The 20228-nt window shown below is 40.1% G+C and overlaps 1 protein-coding gene across 22 annotated transcripts in view; it reads left to right on the top strand.

Moving 5' to 3' along the window:
- The window catches only part of LRRC8D (leucine rich repeat containing 8 VRAC subunit D), a 56404-nt gene that overhangs the window by 27973 nt on the left and 8203 nt on the right, over nucleotides 1-20228 (top strand). For 2 of the 22 annotated variants that reach the window (XR_008237232.1, XR_008237239.1), the window contains 2 exons: nucleotides 5101-5142; nucleotides 5618-11386. The exons of 5 other annotated variants lie outside the window; for them this stretch is intronic. The gene's annotated coding sequence lies outside the window, so the exon portion shown is untranslated. 15 more of the 22 variants (XR_008237235.1, XR_008237236.1, XR_008237238.1 and 12 more) reach the window with 15 other exon arrangements.

The following is a 20228-nucleotide window of genomic DNA, read 5'->3' as shown; positions in this document are numbered from 1 at the left end:
GTGATGCTTGAAATCTTACAACAAGGGGCTGTCACATTTTGTGTTAGATAGTGCCCTGTCAGGGCAGCAGGCTAGGCTTTGGGAAAAAGCAGCTGGGGGATGCAGCTTGCGGAGAAAGGGTAGGGATGAGGAGGGAGGGAATGGAGAGGAGTTGTGGAAAATTGTGTCAGAATAAGAGGCTTTTCAAACTAAGGCTAGGTGCCTGCTGGAAATGCTTCTCTAAAACAAACGTGGCAACTACAGAGTCATGAATTTATTTACCAGAATTCAAGTTTTTCTGATTGTGTGGTTTCTTGCATTCTTCTTAAAATGGTTTGGTGTTGAACCAGCATCCTGATGTGTTGTGTTGTCTGGGCCTGTCTCCCAAGGGAGATATTTTGGACAGTTACTCCTGAGTAAATCCCTTGTGTGGTTCTGGAGTTAAGGGCTTGTCTTCACATGCCATTGAGAAATTATTCAAGTCAGCTGAAGGTGTGAATTTAAAGTGAATTGCTTCAACTGCCCTACATCTCTGAGGCAGAGTAGTTGAGAGTCACTTTGATTCTGGAAAAGAGCGTCTGAAGAGGGTCTCAAGCAGTTTAATCAATCAATTTTTTTTAATTTGTATGGTTTTTGTCTCGTAAGTAATCCAAAGTGCCTTATGCAGACAAAGCCTCAAAGTGGATTAGATTATATAGGAAGGCTGTTCTTAAGGATTTGGGAGGGTTTATGTGGATGCAGATGTATTACTAGTCAGGAGTAGCACTTGTATTTTAATGTCACTCTGTACTTTCATCTGAATTTAATATTCAAGTAAGTCCTTCAGATTCTTCTAACCTTAAGGAGAAATTATGAGAGGAATGGGAACTGACTTTAGTCTTTGCAATAGACTTTTGAAAGGCTGTTACAGCATCTTACAGCTGTCATTAACTGTGTGATGACTGAGAGTTTCAGTAGAAACTTCTAGTTCACATGTTTTATTTTCTATAGTGAATGGAATGCACTTCTTAGCTGGGTAAAGCTGCTGATTTCTTGTGAGATTTTCTAAGCTGATGGGGAGGAGGATGAAGAAAGTTAAACAGGAGTATGAGCCCGCACAGCAAATCTTGGACTTTGAGCCCAAACTGAGATTCTTCCCATCCCCTACAAACCTTTTGTTGTATATGTGTATGAAGCAGAGAACTTTGGCAAAATCTGGATAGTAGAAAAAGGCTGAATGTTTTAGTATTTGGGGCTTTTGTGGCAACCTGCATAGTTATGTTTACCTCAAGCCTAAGAGGAGGGGACAGAGGAATCCAGCACAGGGAGTATACACTTCAGACTGAACTGTCTGTGCAGATTAATGGCTTTGAATATTTGCTGCCTAATTTAGGGGGAATTTGTTGCAGAAGGTATGGGTAGGGCTCTCCATTTTGCTTTTTAATGTACTGCTACAGTCTTTTTCCCCCTCCTTCACCTTCCTTCCCATTTTGCTGTTTTAATAAGAGGAGGAATGACTGAACTACTGGATGTGTTTTTCCTTAGTCATTTTTGGCTGTGCAAAATAAGTTGCAGTGGCTGATGTACAGCAAGAAGCCACGTTACTTCCTTTTCAGCTACTGAATTTAGATTCTTGCTAAACATCATAAGGAATTTCTGCTCTAACTAAATGCATGCAAATATGTGCTTCAGGAGCCATGTGGGACTCCTGATTATGCAGAAAAGTCCATCATATGTGTCGAACTGCAGAATTGCATCTGTAGACTGCTACCACCACGCTTCTAGGATACTTAACAGATCACTGTGTATGAACAGTTAGCATATTTATTTAAACAAAGTTGTGAAACCAGAAGGTTCTGAATGTTTTTCCTACTATTGTGGCAATTACAAAACCAAATGTTGTGGTTCTCTTGCTGAATACATTAAGTTTTATTGCCCTGTGAAAGACTTGGTCCTAGAGGCAAAGGCCTGATTCTGTACTAAACTTTAGTTGACTGCATGTGCAAATCCAGGTAGAGCATAGATGCTTCCACCTTGGGCAGATAAGGAATGTTGTTTCTAAACTCAGAAGGCTTTGCACTGCCTTTCTTCTCTGCTGAGACTGCTGAGGAGCGCTGCAGTTTCTGTGGTAGTGCCACACTGGGACAGGATGGAGGTCAGTTTGTTTTGCCTTGTTCATCAAACAAGCAGCAGATGGCTGGTAGTATGCAGAAGCTATTAACCTGGGTGAGGGTCAGGCTGATGAGGAGGAGCCTGAGTGTATTTGTTGTCCAGTCTGGTTGACTCACCAAATTGGGTGACTTGGTAAATGCCTTGCCTTTATAGTCAAGGAATAGGAGAAATTAATATAGATCTTTTTAAAAATGCTTTTTGGAGATGTCTGAAATCACTAATCAGTAAACATACAGGTTTGTTTCCCTTCATGCACTGTTTTGTTTTGTTGCTTCTGAGGTGCTGAACATCCTGTTGGCATCATGGGAGGGTGTTCAGTACCTTAGAAATTCAGCCCATTGCAGGTCAGCTCTTGTTGCAGCTCTTCAGCTGAGACAGCTACCGTGGACTTTGGTATCACACAATTGGAAGCTGGTGGTTGCCATGGGACCACTGAGTGTGACCCAGTTACGTACAGGATGGACAAACAGAGAGCAGCCCCAAAGAAATTACGCTTAATGCTTCAAAAGAGCGTATTTGTCATCACGGAGAACTTGATGCTATTGTAGGAAGAAAAATGTGAATGGAAAACAGAGATCTCTATAAGAAGATACTAAACAGCCCAAAAGCTGAAATTCTGGTTTAAAGAAAAAAAGACAACTACTACACTAACAGCCCTATGGCTTCAGGACACATCTAGAAATTTCAAAGCAAAATACAGTAATTAACGGGACAATGGATACATGAGAATTAGCACACATTAGAAGTTAGAAAGTAAGTTAGAGAATTAACTCTGCATATTTTCTACAGCTGAAGTATGTTAGGAAACAAATAATTCCAGTTACTAGATGGAGATAATAAAGTAGCTCATGCAAGAAAAGTACAAATATTTGTTAATACTGTTCCATATTTGGGAAGGTGCAGAATGTGATACCACGAATGCCAATCCAACAGAGAATTAAATTCATCTTAATTAATAAAGGTTTATTACCTTCTATGGATAGATATATGTAAATCAGCAGTGCTATGACTTGATTGTTTTAAAGAGCTTGCTGAAAAGTCTGCAGGCCTGCAGGCAATTTTTAATAACTGCTGGTATTGAGGGTCTTAAAATTAACTGTGCCGGAGTAGACAAGGGAAGGATGGGTGACCGATTTAACCATATTCCAGCTAGCTTGACATTAATCCTCATCAAAATACTGGAAAAGTTAATGCGGTATTCAATTGATAAAACGTTAGACAGATTACTATCAGTCTGTATCACTTCAAGGGAAATATGTCCTAGCAAACATGGTGACATGCTGGAAACTTAAGTTTTACTTGAGAGAGAGGCCTGCATGGGATGTAGTAAAGCTATGTCTTCAAAAGGCATCTGATGCAGGGGCAGGGAGACAATCCAACTCTTGCGGTCCCCTACTACTCCGTAGCTCCTCTCAAGTGCTACCTATAGTTCCCTTTCTTGGCAACAGCAGAGGTAGTCAGTTAGGACTTTGACATACCTTTGGGACTCCGGTCCTGACACGTTAGTGCTATGTGGTATTGCAAAAGTAAACGAATTAAGAACTGACTAACTGATGTTTAAAAGTTAGTCATTGGTGGTGAATCATTATCAAATGGGAATCCTTCTAGAAATCTGTTTTAAGTATTGAGGTGAGGCCAGATTCCATTGAACTTTTTCATCAAGTACCTGGAGACAAGGACAGGATCTGTACTGATACAATTGGTAGGCCATGTCATGTGGTAAGCAAGGACAAGGCAGCTTGTACAGAGTAATTTGGGTATCCTGGTGAGCTGTATCAATCAAAAGTGCATTTTAATATAGTCTGATGCAAGCTCGTGGGGCCTGCAGGTGTTACACTTCAACGTAGTGACAGAATAGCAGCTTGGGGAGAAGACTGCTTGGGGGTACAGTGAGTAAACAACTGGACATGCCTGCCCTCTTGCAGAGGTATGTAAGTTTGGGTGTGTAAGCAGGAGGGGCAACAGGCAAGATAAGGTGAATTGTGTATGATTCTGGGGTTGTGAGCAACCTGTTGAAAACAGGAGTGAGTTCAGGAAAGAGTCAGAGGAGATATCTGAAGGCTGGGTGGTGTTCAGGTACCACAAGGAGAGCCTGAAAAGCTCAATCTGTTGCTGGATCTGTTGTTTCTTGATAGATAAATGGGGTGACTTGATAATTGGCGGGGAAGCATCTTCTGAGGGAGAGCACACTGGAGGCTAAAAGGCTCACAGAAACAGGCGTAACGTGGAACTGATGGCTGGGAGCTGAAATCAGGCAATTGGAAAGAAGACGTGCATTTGTAATGGTGAGACAGCGTAAGTGCTGGAACAAGTAAATGGACAAAGGAAAGTGGTGGATTCCACCCAAAATGTTCCCAGGGCTGAAAGCTTTTCTGGAAGTGTTCTGTTAGGCAAACAAAGGTTTGGCTTACAGTTACATGTAGCCCTCTGGTCTAAATACAGGAATAATTGAGTATAGTGGTCTGCAGTATCCCTTTGGCTTCAGTAATTCATAGATGGTACTATACAAACCTGCAAAACAAAATGTTCCTCATACGCTGAATAACTGAGCAGCAGCTGGCCTCTCTCATATGCGTACACACACAATATATACTTTCTATGTATATACAAACATACATGTGAGGCACATACATGGATGGTGCCTCTTCGCCTGAGATACGTAGTTCCTCTGTTACATATTTCGAGAGCAACAGAAGAAATTGGAGTCCACAAGTGGTTGCCAAGAGTTTCCTAGCCATGTGTATGGTTCTTCATGGACTCAAACCAGGAAACATGGGTGCATTTCCACTCTGCTTATGCTAGGAAGTAATTCCTCTCTGCAGGGTGGATTAGCTTGTGTGTAGCACTGGCTGAACTCTGCTTTCCTCTCTCTGGAACTGATCTTTCTTGCATATAACCAGTTTTGGAATCTTTGTGCTGCTCTTCTCTTGCAAGGTAGTAGCTCATGTCTTTCTGTTCCTCTTCTTGAAGGTGCATCTGAAGAAGTGACAAGGAAAAGTAGAATGGAATGAAGTAAGTGCAGCAGGAGGCTCACAAGCAGTGAGTTTATAAGCAACATTTTTGAGTTGGGGTTTGTTTTTTTTTCCTAGTGGACAATTAACCTCTGGAACTCACTGCTGCATGATACCATTATGGGTAAGAATTAATATGATTCTAGGAAGGATTAGGCACCTCAGGGAATGAAATTATTTAGTTTCATATAAATTTATAAAACCTCTTGTTCTAGGGTTTAAAAACATGTTGTAACAATGGGGTCTAATGTAGTGGGCAGATTATAATTGTTTACTAGGAAACTTCTTTTGCTGTAACATCTGTTTCTAACTATTTCAACAACAGGAACTGGTGATTCAGAAGTCTGTTTCTAAATTTGAGAAGGAGCGTAGTGCTGGCTGAAGGAACACTGAGGGTGTGTGTATGAAGGGGAGGTGGTGATAAAGGGAGAACGTAACGTGCATGCTAAAATGTGTCATTGTGCCTCTGATTACAGGGCGTACATGCTGATCTACAAACAGAATATACATGGATCAGAGTAACAAACTCGTTTTGAGAATTCAGCTTTTCAGTGATCATACTTGTACTGTGTCCCTCAGTTGTATTTAAAGTAATTGATCTGCAGAGAAAATGCACGGTTTTATTTGAGGATTGATGTCTTCAGAAGTGGAGAGAGGAATGGAATGGAGCAAAGAGATTTAAGATGTGGAAGGAAGAAGGTCTAGCTGCCATTTTTTGTCAAGCAGAAGTCTCCAATTTCCTTTATTAACTACCTTCTGATACTTGTTTTGGAGAAAGCTTCTCTCTATTGAGAGTTACAACTGTTTCAACCTTCATTACTTTTCTTTTCCTTTTTTTCCTCCCAAGGTTACATGCAGGCGCACACAGGCACACCCGCAACTTTATTTGTGCATGATAATTGCATCTGGTAGATACTAATGGACAGAAATCATTGACGAGGAGGTATAGGTACAAGCATAATGACTGTGAGGGTTGTTTCACTGCTTCTTCCCTTTCATTGTTTCCAAGGACTGGGAGTAGCTGCTCAGCCTTGCTGTCAGTGTCTACCTGAGTATGCTCCTGAGATGTCACTTGAAGAGCAGAGAGCTCTTCTCTGTGTGTCACTGTTTGTGTCCACACAGAAACACATGTACATACTCAAAGAAAACCACTCAGCTCCTGGATGTGTCTTGTGACCCATGTCTTTTCACTGTCCAAGAGTCTTGGAAAGGAATCTGCAGAATTGCAAAGAGGAGGAGGGAAGTCTTAAACAAGAACATCCGAAGAATGGTAATGGAATAAAAGTTTTGAAACTTGAGCAAATGCAAAAGATCAAGCATTTTAGCATCTCTGTCCTTGTAGGTGGGAATGGTTATTTTGTGGTCATGCCATTCGTGGTCCAAAGATGGGACCAGTGAGTGGACTTCCTTTGAAGCTCTGTGGAAGGATAAAAGTAACAGTTCAGTCCTACATCCCTGGGCTGCCTGTCTAGCTTAATATAGCACTAATCTGGCAAATCATCAAGCAGGGATGCCAGACCTTTCAACAGAGGAAAATACAATGTTAAAGTCATAGATGCTATGAATTAGCTCTTAAGAGCTGCATCAAGAAGCACAGTTGGTAAGTGTGGTATTTTGTGGCTCTTGTGTGAGTGCCATATTTTTCCCTGTGTGCAGTCATTCCAACACAAGTTAAATTCTTTGTTGTAGAAAAAGCTAAATATTTTGGAATGCTGAGTCTGAAACACAGATGATATACTGCAGCAAAAGACTCCTGTGGGATTTTTTTACGAGATGGATTTTATTTGTTAAATGAGTTTTCAGTAGTTCTTCAGTACATGCTATTGTATTGCTTGCGTGATGTCTTACAATGTCACTGGTCTGATCTGGACTGTGATGACTGAATAAATTGCATCATTTGCTAACTGTGGAAAGATGGCTTGATCCATAAGACACATTTGTGTATATGTGAGTTTTGTAATGTAATTGTAAATCATAAATTAAAGATGATCAGTTAATGCCAAATACGAGCTGTATTCGTAGCTCTTGGTGTTCTTGTCTGCCCACAGGAGTTTCAAGAGTCAAAGGGGATCATAGAGGAAACTAAGCTGCTTTTGTACTTTGTTTGAGGGGGGGACAGTAATGAAATAAGTTATGTAGTCTAAGACATCTTGAAAATGGAGACTTTTAAGTGGTCTTTGGGCTTCTACCAAGGAACATGCTGCTGGCATTTTGGTTTTGTGCATTAGAGGAAAGAAAACACTAGAAATCCCCCGGCTTTCATCTATAGAGAAATAACTGCACTTTGCTGCTATGTTTTGGCCGTATTGGTTTTTGGCATGGTTGTGGTAATTTATAGTTTTATATCCTGTGGGTTTTCAGTGACTTAAATTGCTAAGAAGAAATAGTTTGTCCTGTGGTCGTTGGTGAGATGGTGTTACAGTTGGCAGGGAGACCTTGTCTAGGAGTTGGAGGATCAGACCTGTAGTCTTTTTTGGCTTTGACAGTGACAGCTGTCTCGGAGGAGGACTGGAGAAGACTATAGTAGCTGGCTGTGGTGACATAACCTGCTTGATTGTGCCTTGCTGACCTTTGCCTTGGACTATAGAGGTGTAGAGCTCCTAATTCAAAAGCTTAAATGCAAGTCTCACCTGGAAAGTTTGAGTATTTCATGTTAATCTGCTTATGCTTTTGCTTATTGCTGATAAACTTTCATTTTGAGTCTGTGTTACAGTGAGGGGGTAGAAGGATCTTTATTCAGATCTCTTCAAATTGCAGCTATTCACAAACAGCAACTCAGAAGCAAGAAATCATTTTATGTAACTGGATAATTTCAAGTGTGCCATCATCACACAATTTTTTTTTTGTTAACTGAACGCAGTAAAGATTCCCTAATAAATGAGTCACAACAGCATTACTGCTCTTATTTATATAACTTGAGATCTTGTAGTCTAAGCTTGTTGGCCTTTACCTCCATGAGTGTTTTAATTTTTGGTGGGGGTTTTGTTTTAAAGCCACTTCATGATTACTCATTTTGTTTGTTACTTGTACATATACAGCCAGTTGTATCTTCTCCCTTTAGGGGTGGAAGTAAAGCTTTATTACAACTCACTTCTCTTAATTTGACAAAGCAAGTATCAGTGAATATGGCTAGCTTCAGCAAGAAAGTCTATGCAGAGCACTGAGAAGCGTTATCCCCAGATTAACTGAATGTGGACACCTTAGGTACACTGCCAGAGGAAGAGTTGCAATAACTGGAGAGAAATAGTTTTATTTGTGAATTGTACACCCACGTGGAAATAGCAACATTTCCTGCTAACTTATATCCTTCAATGATATCTTTGTTAAATCACTTTTCAGAATAGAGTCACATATTAAGGAATAATTCCAACACACTGCTTACACTAGCAAACATTTTTAAGGATGTCTTTACTTTGTGACTTTTCCTGTGGTCAAAGTGTTGCTAATGTAGAAGATAAAAGGAGATTTATTCCTGTTTCTAGCCCACACCATAGACTTAAAGGTTCTTCCTTTTATAACTGGTCAAGCTTGAAACTTTGCCTTCCTCAAACACTCTGCTGTGTTGTAGAGTATGAAATCTGATGCAATTCAACTGAATTTTTGGGCTGTAATCTTTTTGAGACAGGATTACACAATGCATAATGCAGTAAGGCTTTGACATAGAGTAGGAAATTGAACCTTTTATGCAATATAAATATCAAGTGCTAGCATAGCCTAGCTCTTTGTCCAAAAATTGCTTTTTTTTTTGTTTGTTTGAATATGAAGGAACTCTGACCAAGACCCAGGAGCTGAGTGCTACACAAGGAGCATGGAGCATAGAGCATACAATGCAAGTATTGTGAAAGGTAGTGGCATCTGATGCATGACATGATGAGACAGAGGGAGGATGCCCCTAGTGAGTCAGGAGCAGGATTACCATTTGTATGTCATACAAAGAATGTTTTAACCCAACAGTAGCTCTGCCACTCGTAACAGAGCAAGCAGCACAATAAGCCATTAGCCCCATTTGGGGACAAGGCTGCAACTTTCTGTTAAGCCTAAAGAATGATGTCTGTCTGACTGCCAGCCAGCTGTTGTACTGGCTCTTCCCTTTCTTGGCTTCAAACCCAGAATAACAGCCATCTCATGTCTGCTTACATGTGGTGAGCAAGGATCCAACTTTGATATTTCTGCAAAGGCCTTGTGATCCAAGACCATTTCAATGTGAACATGGATATGGCTGTGTCCATGTGCAAAAATTTACAGCCTACAGCAGTAGCACATCACCTGCCTTCTTGAAGTCACCATTTCGGGTCTCTCCTGCAAGGTCAATTGGTGCTGTGTGTGGATATCCCAAACTTTGTGACGAGGGCTGGTGAAGGGTTGTTCACTTTGGCTTCCTAAAGCAAGTCTGTTCTTGGGAAACTGAAACCAGTGAAGGCTTAAAAGAATAGTTTAATTCTGTTAAACCAAAGTTTCTTGGTGGTGTTATATCTAAGAGAAAGGGTTTTTATTGTTAGCCTTTGAGGAACTTGAAATGGAGATTAGAATTGCTGTTTAGCCTAAAAGGGAACAAAAACTATCATAGAGTTCTGGGCCTTGATAAGCTTTTTCTTATTTAAAATAATGTACCTGAGGCATCATTTGGCAGGCAAAATTCTTGGTCAAAGACAGGCTGTTACAAAACTTTATAATAAATTAAATGGATGGTTTCGTTCATGTTTTGGTCTGGTCATGACAAATCGTAAACTCTTAACTGACGGTTTATGGGAATGTAGTCATATGTATATTATTGCTGTACACCCACACGCACAGGCAGTAGTCCAAGTGTGCAGATGAGATAACAGGAGCATATAAATAAAGCGGTTGGCTAGTTGTCCTAACATTCTTGAGTAGATCCTTGTTAAAATAGTGCCAGTCAAACTTATGAATAGATCTGGTGTATCGAAGATTACTCACATTCAGCTATGACACGATAGAGGTCACTGTGTAGGCAATTTGTGGCCATTTTGTGTTTTTGTTTCGTGTTGAGTCAACCATTTGAAATGCAAACCGAGAGCTCAAGTAATCCCTGCTGTCCCCTGATAGTTGCACGTTGCCTCCAGGCTACCCTCTTCCAAGAGAGGGATGTTTGCAGGCCCATAGGGCCATGCCACCTGATCACTGGGGGGTGTGAGGAGGTCTCTGTATGCCTGTGGGAGAGGAACACTGTAGTTGTTCTCTCTCCCACCACCACCGCTGCACTAGAACTGATGTTTTCTGGCGCTCTTAGAAGATAAAAGTGATATTTGCTCTGTTGTTCGTGCTTCATGTATGTGAGTAGGTGATGCGCTGTCCATCACACATGCCTATAGAAATACTGCTGGAAATGATGGTAAAGAACAATTTGCCTTAGGACAGGTCCTGAGTCTCCACCTTGTTCTGCCCAGGACACCAGGACAGTAAGGGGGGCTGGATTGCACCTCTTTCCCAAAGCCTTGCATTATGCTTGGTGGAAGGCACAATGAGAGCCAGGACTCTGAAATCAGTGGTAGTGTACTTGCACAAGCTCAGACTTTCCATTTCCCCTGTTTTTTGAAATGTTAGCATGCTGGTGGAAGGGCTAGAAGATGATTTAGAAGGACGGGACCCTTCTTCTCCCAGGTCAGTATGATGCTAGTGCCGTGTTGTGAACTTGCCTTGCTGGTTACCCCTGCTTGCACAGAAACTCGTGGGGACCTGACTGGGGCCTGCTGGAGGGATGTGAAAATTACCTGGCTTGGCTGTGTATTGAAACAATGGCAACAACAAAACCTAACTCTTTTCTTTTCCTCTAGTCAGAGGGCAACTCTCCTTTTATTTCTATAGCAGCTGGGAGGTGGCTATTGTGCTGCTTTAAGTGATGAGTAATTTGCCAAAACAAGTTCAAATGGCAAGCACCTGGGGTAAGGGAAAGCTGCCTCTGGACCGATTTCCCCATTTGGCAAGCAGATAGCACGTTGACTGTAAAAGTCAGACAGACAGTGACATGGTACATGACTGCATGTCTGTGAAGGTGGCTGCCAAAAATGTTATTGCGAGTGCATGGGGAAGGCTGTAGCAATCATGGCAAGGTGATAAGGGCTGGAGCAGGAGTGGCATCTGTCCCTAGATGAGATTGAATAAAATGTCTCCTTTCTATATTTTTATTTCATTTATTTGAGGTTAAGTGAAGTACATACTCGGAAGGCTTCACTGTCTGTTTTAAAACAGATTTGACTGGACAGGAAAGCTTCATTGTTTTACTGGAAAGGTAAGTTTCAAGTGCTGTTATGTTTAGTGCCTTATTTGTGAGATAGCATCATCCTCAAACCAGTGGGAAGGAGTATAGCTAAGTATATAGGAATGCTGTAACTGTAAACGGATTTATCTAGACATAATGTTAAGCCTTTTCAAAGATAGCAGTGCATTAAAATGTTAAGTTTGATTATACTTTTAATTACGCTGCTATCCCACTTCTGGGGTTTTGGTTTTTTTCTTTGAATTTTACAGCCACAAACATGCTTCTTGTTGCCTAACAAATAATCACTTTTAGATTGTAAGCCTTCAGGGGCAAGGGTTGTCTGCCCCCTCCCTGCTGGAGAGCCCTCAGTGCAGAGGTTACAATTGCAGCTGGAGCATTTGGGTCAAATCATAATATAAATTTAGCAATCGTAAATATTTAAATTGGAGGCTGTATGGATCTGTTGCTGCTGGTGAATGGCTGCAAGCAACACAACTGAGCCTTACTGAACCTTTTTGCAGAGCTGGAAGGTTACTTGTTAGAGCAGGAATGCTGCAGTCTCAGGGAAGACAGCAAGTCTTTTGGAACATTCTTTCTATTCTTAAGGCAACATTTTGAATGGGGTTTTGAGATAATAAAGCATAAGAAGGAAGGAGGTGATCTGAACTCATCAGCAAAATTTCAAAACAACAGCCTCCAAAATATGTGTTGTAGTGTAATTCCTTTTTATGCTTAAATACTGAGATTGAAGTACACACCCTGAACCAAACAATTATGGGACTAGATGGACTAAGTAAATAGCTTACCTCTTACAGAAAGCAGCTTAAGTTTAGAAGAGGAAAAAGAAATATAGTAAACTTAAATAAATCCCTTTGAGGATAAACGCTTCAGCTGCAGGCATTTTTCCTGGCATGAAACCACTGGAGATTCAGCTATTGGAAGCTTGGCAGGAATGCGTTAACATTAATAAGTCATCCTTCATCTGTTGATCAGAGTTTTATGTGAGAAGTCATCGTTGTTACCCGTCTGGCAGGATGTCCGAAGCATAGAAGATCTCTTTGCTTGATAAAGAGCAGGTAGGGTTGGGAGTAAGCTATCTCTTGTGTGGTGTCTACGCAGGGTCGGGGGAGACAGGATGGTGGGAGGGGTGTCGGAGGCTGCTTAGCAGTTATCTTGAGTAGTTTCTGTGACATGTCTTTACAGCTAGTCCTTGGCTTGAGTGAGGAAGTCTCCCCTTCTCCCAGGGGAGAAGAGAAGCTATGCGACATTTAAGTAGGAACATAGTTTGACAATTGTCCCATAAAGAGTTGGAGAGACTGTGTATTTGAAAACTGAGGGCGCAGCCTATTTATTGAGCTGTAAACTTGCTTTTTTATCAAGGGAGCTTTGTGTTGGCATAGTGGGTAAAAGGAAAGGTGGAATTAAAGTGTGCTTTTTCATATCCTGATTCTCAGCTGCACTTACCCGATGCACCTTCCTACTGCTCTTGCCACGGAAAAGATCTTGGCAGAAATAGAGGAACTCCGGTGTGCAAGTAGGAGGCTGGTGTTTACATGTAGCTTCTTGTGTTGCTGGGTGCTTTTCGGTGTTTGGTTTTTTGTGTGTGTGAGTGTTTAATTTGCTTTTGTTGTTTTAATTTTTTAATTTAAGTGTGACCTTTCCTAGATTGCTTTTAGCTAATGGATGTAATGGAAGTATCACTGCAGGTCCTTGAGAATACAGTAGCTCATATGTGTGCAAATCTTATACATGAAACTTCTGTTTAATGTGTAACTCAGTGAGAGTCACTGTGTTTGCTGTTCTCTCTGAAGAGATGAACCAACTCAGGTAGGGAACAATGGAGTCTGTTTTTTAGTTAAAGGAACTTTCTGTCAGCTCTTGGCTCTAGATCTCCATGAGGATGCTGTAAATGTTCCAGTGCAAGGTTGCTGGCATGTCCATTAAAAATAAGGAGGAAAGTATTCATTGAAAATAACTTTAGTTACTCAGTAAACCTGCTTCCATTCTGATGGGAATACAGTTTAGAAATTAAGTAAACCTAGACTTTACTACCATGAGTTAGGGTGGAGAGGTCATTTTGCCCTTAAGAGGGACTATTAAAACCTACAGCAACATACTGCCATGAGTTAGGGCGGAGAGGTCATTTTGCCCTTAAGAGGGGCTATTAAAACCTACGGCAACATGAACTTCAGCAACACACTTCTTTTTCTTTGGTAGGCACTCCTTCCTATTCTTTAGGTATGTTTAGGGTGTGTAGTTAAAGATACTAATATCCTGTAATAAGATTTGTATCTTTACATTCTGTGGCTTAAACTCACCAAACTAGCAGCTCTATGCCAAGTTCAATTTCTTACTGCTTTTGAAGTTGCCCCTGTTCCAAGTGAATCCAGAACAAGATGAGACAGAGACTGGCAGCGTGTGTGGTTGTGGATCAGAAAGCAGTATTTTTCACAGGAATTGCATGAGTCACTGAGTGCCATCTTTACCTGAGGTCAAGCTATTTAGTATAACAAACTTTGTAGCCATGTGGACTTATTTATGTAAAAGCAAATTTAAATAACATCTCAAGGTCTAAACCATTTTTAACTGTTCTGTTTTTCAGATTTCTAAACCAAAAAGGAAATACAATTGTGTTGTAATTTTTTTCCTTTTTCTCTTCCAATCCTTTAAATGACTTTTTAAAAAAAATTGTATCGCTGGGGTCTTTTTAGTCATAAAAAGAAGTCTCAAGGGACTAGAGTTACCAGATGTGCTTTTATTTTGGTGCAGCTTGCTTTTGCATCTTGATAAATTCCTAAAGTGCTCTGGTCAGTGGAAGCACCAGATGTTTACTGTGTGTTCCTGTACTTCTAATAGCAGTCGTGAAAACACTGCAGAAACATCGCTGGCTTAAAGATAGGGGAACAGCAGATTTTGAAATGGCAAAGGGATTAAATGTTTAACAGTTGAGTGCAAGCAGCTGTTAGAGTTTATTGGATGGTGTAACTTTTAATTGCATTGTATGTCCATGTCAGCACAGGTTAAATCAACTGTAGTAACTTTCAGTTGTGTCTGTATTTGAGTAAAAGCGCTTAAACAGGGGGTCTTGCACATACATACACGTTAGGCTGTCTTTTCAAGAGGACCAGTTTGGGTATGTTTTAGGAATTCTGTGAAATGAGATACAAAGTGTCCGCTCACTGTTTTTGCTGTAGTCTGGCTAGGTGAAACAGAAAATGCTGTTGGAGATCTGATCACTCAGACTTAGCGTCACTACTTTGATCACTGGTGATGTGCTGCCTTGGATAAAAGAAGAACGAATTGGTATTGCATAAATAACAGCAGTTGAAACAGCAGTATAAGGTTTGGAGTGCATGTGCCGGGGTACCATTGGAGACCATAAAGGCATGAAAGAAGAGATGAGAGAAGGAAACGAGTGGAGAGGAGCACCTTGAGCACCCCTTTGCATGCGTCTCTGTAGCTGGTAAAGAGCTCAGTATTATAACTATGTGTGTTACAGTTCAAGTCAGTTAATGACATGGGATTTTACAGTTATTAAAAAAAAAAACAAACACCACCTAGCAAGGTAACATGCAAGAAACCAAGAGAGATGACTAATGAGGCTAGACCCAGCAGGGGTAAATACTGAACTTACACATTTCATATCTGTAACTAACGTGAACACACAGGTATTTGACAGGCAATTTCTTGGGAAGAACATGAATCTTGCATAGCACAACTGCCTGAACAGAAATCCTACAGCAGAGTAACAAAGACCTTGCAGATGAAGGCAAAGAATGTGCCTCATCTCTCTTGGTTTCTTGCATCATGTTGCCTTGCTAGGTGGTTTTGGGTTTGTTTTTTTTTTTTATAACTGTAAAATCCCATGTTGTTAACTGACTTGAACTGTAACACACATAGTTATAATACTGAGCTCTTTACCAGCTACAGAGACCCATGCAGAGGGGTGCTCAAGGTGCTCCTCTCCACTTGTTTCCTTCTCTCATCTCTTCTCTCACGCCTATATGGTCTCCAATGCTACTAAACTGCGTGAAGTGAGGACAGAGCAGTGTTGCTGAATATTCAGCTTAGGATCTCCCTGAGCTTTTCAAGGTCAAAAACTGACAAGTCGTATTCTGAAAGATACTGAGTGCCTGCACTGCACTCTGAAGCCTGGGAATAAATGTGAATAAAAACTGAGGCTTGTAGTTTTGGTCAAAGCAGCCCTCTTGTAAGAGCATGGCTCAGGAGTACTGCAGTAGGCAAAGTGGGAAGTTGCTCATTTTCTGTGCTGTGTGGACACAGAACTCGCATGTGGGGAACACAGAGTAACTGTGTTAGTAATCTTTGGGTGCTTTGGGGTGCTAGCCAGAAGTACAGCATTGGGCTCCTGTTTTGAAAGTAGCCCTTAAACAGACCTCTCCAGTCATTTACAGCAAGGCAAGAATGAGGTACGATTCAAGAGTTTATTGTTAGGGAAATCATGGCTGCTAATACTGCTTTTTAAATATCACATTGATTACAAAACCATCTGTGTAGGAGTGGTGTATAGCACTAGACCTTCAAAGAGCTGGTAAACAAGGAAGATGCAGTGTAAACACTTAAATAGCAGGATCCAAAAGTAGGTTAGAGTGTTACACAACCTGAAAAAGCCCAGCTTTGAAGAGCAGAATTTTTGAAGATTTAAAAAAAGAAAAAAGTTTTTTATAGGTTTAATTTTTGTAAATGGATACTAATTTGACATTGGTTATATAAAGTAAGAATCTTATTTTTGTCTCCAACTTACTGAAGCCTAGTATTTCTGTATGCAGTCTCAGAGAAATTAGGTTGTGATAGTTTTTCATTTACCAAGTTCCTGTCGGTCAGGTTAATGTTGTACATAAAGATGATGATTTCTTGGTTGGGGAATTTATTTACAGTCTATAGTAGAGATTATATATTCCCTTTAAGGGAAAGCCCAAAATTATAGCTGTGCAATTTGGGCAGTGGGATGGGGAGATGAGTTAGTTGTGGGGTGTTTTGTTTGGGTTTTTTTGTTTCTCAAATAATGAGTGTACGAGTGGTGCTAATTAATCCTCCCTAATCATGTAAGTATGTTATCAAATCACAGCATCATATTTTTCCATACATATTTATATAATGAGATTTAGTTATTAAAAGCTATTGTGGAGCTCTTGTACCTTAGTTGGAATGTTTTTCTCTATAGGAAATCTCCTTTCAGCTTTGTGTTCATTGCTTTCTCCTTATTCAGTTATCATCCATTACACCCACAGAGCATCTTGTGGTATACCTTCAGGATGACATGAAATTAATTTTGAGAAAGTAAAATCATATAGATAAATATCCTATCCCATAGAAATTTGCTTAGCGTGGAATATCAGATAGGCCAAACAAATAACAATTTGCTCAGTCAAGGGGTAGCCAAACAAAAATAAACCAACCCAGATCTTACAGATTGGTCTAAAACTGGTAGATTTGGTTGCTGTCAGATGTTTAGGGAAGAAATAGTGAATGGGAATTCTTGTCATTCTAACTTGGTGGAAAAAAAATAACGGAAATCTTTTTCCATGCAGGTTCTTACGTTAAATCTGTTTCTGATCTTCCTAAGACAAAAGCACTCGTCAGGAAGTATCTGATACCGTAAGCCACACTAGTCCTTGTGTTCTGGTGTTAAAGTTCTGCAATACCTTCCGTTGCTGAAGAAGTAGCAAAACATTTCATGTAGTAGAGAAATACTGTAAAAATACCTATATTGTATTTTATTGTGGAATGTTTCCTGGGCTTTTCAGGCAATAGGGGCACTCAATGCGCAAATCCATGCTTAGCTGAATTTGGGGGTTTGATTTCGAGGATGCTTGAGAAGAGAAGCTGTAGTCGCAGTTGTACCTAAAACTGTTTTTGTAACTTGAGTTGGGTCAGGTAGACCAAAGCACAGTAATCTCCTGTGGAATAGAGCAGCAGAGTTAACTCCTCTTTTTCAAATGGGCTGCTGCTTCTCTACAGCTATCCAGAGGCAGTGCCTCAGCCAACATACTAGGAGCTGCAAACCAGGCTAGGAATAGTTGTAATATTCCCAGCTACGGTAGCAGGGACAATTTCCCTCTATTACTAGATCCCAAAGCCTACTGGTGTTTGATTAAACCTCCTTCTGTTTGTTTTAAACTTTTCTTAATCTCAGAAACTGAATAACCAATGCTGGTGATGAATATATCTGTATGCTCAGAATGCATAAATTCATTCATAGGCTCTCTTCTGAATGTCTTTAAGCATTCTTTTACAAGGGCTCTGGGGCTCTTTACACTTGGTTCTGTGGGAAAGGAAAAAAAAAAAAAAAAAGGATGGTGCCATCTTTTTGATCTTTGCAGATTGTCTGTGGAACAATTGATATTCGCAGTGTCCTGGCTAAGAAGAATCTCATAATCCACTCTTATCACATTAAGGTCTAATTGCCTGCCTTAATAGGATATTGCAGAAGTAGAAAAACAAAGGAAGTAGAAACGGTTGGTGGAAAATATACAGCGGAAATAAATTTAAAGCTATGGTCACTTGATCAAAAGCAAGCTAGCAGAGCCTTTTAGTTATGGGAAAACTTTTCTTCTCCTTAATTTCCTGTGGGAAGGGAGAAAGCAATTTTGTTCATGATAGCACTTTTTCGTTTCAACTAGAAATGTGGGGGTTTTTTGGTTGGTTTTTTGGGGGGGGGGTGGGTTTGGGTTTGGTTTTTTTGTTAGGAAATTCTTGAGCAGTTGCGGTGACAGGGCTAATTCAAGAATCTTTTTGTTTCCTGAAACAAAGTGGGCTTGTTTGGAGTCTTGGGAACCTGAAAGTAAAATGAGATGTTCATGTGCTACAATTCTGGTTTTATTTGTTTGTTCTAACTTTGAATTTGCTTTAACTTTAAATATGCTTTTAAAACAGAAGGGCCAGTGAATTACAGGGGCAGACAGATGAATTTTTTATCAGTAAGTACAGGAAGAAGTAGGATGTAAATAAACATTAGTGACATACCAATCTGCTGCTTCCTTTTCCTCTAACTTCTGTATTTAAGCTAGTTTCTTAGGAAATAAGCCCAATACGTCCACTTTGTATTTCAGCATTTATAGTCTGAAAAATGTCAGAAAAATTCACCAGGTTAATCACATTCTGAGCTCTTTCTGTTACAGCTTTTCTGTAAGACTAATGAAAGGATTATAATCAGGTAAGAAGTATGATTTATGAAATTAGCTGTTATCCTTGCTGATTTAACATGGGCCTGTAACTTAGAACAATTGTATTGTCATTGTCAATTTTCTTCTTTTTATATTCTGTTTTCACTGTAACTTACATAACTGCAAAATAAACAGTGGTTTTATTTCTAGAACTCCATATCACATTAGCAATGGAGAGGGAGGTAGTACTACGCTGCTTTCAGAACTTTCCCCCTAAAATCTTAGAAGGTAGCAAGAAACAGTTGTGCTTAGAACAGTTGCATTTGTTTAGGTTAAAGGTTTTTTTGTTTGTTTTTTTCCAGGAGAGAATGCACCCAGTAGATAGCTGGAGGTAATGGATGGAGCTGGGAGAGGCTAATGTTATCCTAGAGCATCATCCCAGTTACAGAACTGGAGACAAAGGGTTTGGGAGGAAAAAGGATTGTTTGCCAAAATTAAAGGTCTTCGTTATTTGTGCAGCCGTAAAGATCATACTGGAATAAGCTTGAATTAAAATCTGTGTTTTTTAAAACTAAACTAAAATATGCTATTTTAAAAAGGAGACTGTGTCCTGAAATTCCATATTGGGAATTAAAAATTTCTCTTCAAGAACCACAGTTTTCTAGTTTGGGTCTAGATCTCGGTGTGTCAAAACCCCATGTTCTGCTGAGCCTCAAGGTCTATTCGGTGCCTTGCAAGCCCTGAAAAGGGCTGAAAGAAATGTATGTTTTTATCATGAGAAATCAGATGTTTCAGCTTTTCAGCTGCATAGTACTTTGTTCTTCAGTTTGAGCTACCTGCTTACAGACTTCCTTTGCATTGAGGTTGTGAATAGAGCATGCACTGGTCTTGAGGGGAGACCACCTATGGCAGGGAGTTGCAGGCTCTGCCTGCCAGAGACAGACTGGTATTTACGTTTTGGTTTTTTTTTTAATCTTTCTTTCTTTTTTTTTTTTCCTTTTTCCTTTTCCTCACTACCGTGTCATCACTGCAGTTTATCATGAAACCCCAATCCCAATCTAGCACCCTTAAAAGGAGGTGAAAATTAGTGATGAAGATATTATCTACCTACTCCAAGGAATATTCTGGACAGTAGGTTTTAAAAGCTTTAAATAGTTTAAATTTAACTGTGGAATAAAGAAAACCCCAAATCATTACAATGCTGTAGAGACCTGTTGTTCTGCGTACCTCTTAATAGTTTGATTTCTAAGCATCTGCAAAAATAAAATAAAAGTTAACTTCTGTGGTTATTAGTTTAGTAAAATCAAACACCAAGACAAGTAATGATGGATTTCAGAGAGAAATATCAAATATATTTGCAGCCTGTCAGTCAGAAAGTGTCTTATACTGTGTGTAGGTTTACAATTTTCATTTTGGTTTTTAAGACTTGGAGCATTTAAATATTTTAGACATCTGAGGACAGAAACCTGTTTTCAGCTCCTGGAATTGATTTTTGCTAGCTAGAAAAAGGTCTGCCTCTCTTTTATGAGACACAGTGTTAGACAGTAATGCCACAGAGGGATTTTTTGTGTTTTATAACTGCTAATCTCTGCCAAAACAGCAGCTCTTCTGTGAGTATCAGTAACTTGAAAGAAAAGACGTGTTCAGAGCATTGAATGTGGTACTTTTTGGTGTAAAGCTCCTGTTACACCACGCTGCCTACAGCCTCGCAAAGAGGATCACGCAGGCCCTGTTGTGTCT

Source organism: Harpia harpyja, chromosome 11 (assembly GCF_026419915.1).
Source record: "Harpia harpyja isolate bHarHar1 chromosome 11, bHarHar1 primary haplotype, whole genome shotgun sequence".
Classification (NCBI taxonomy): Eukaryota; Metazoa; Chordata; class Aves; order Accipitriformes; family Accipitridae; genus Harpia; species Harpia harpyja.
The sequence above is the reverse complement of the archived record's forward strand: the minus strand, read 5'-3'. Positions and strand labels throughout refer to the sequence as shown.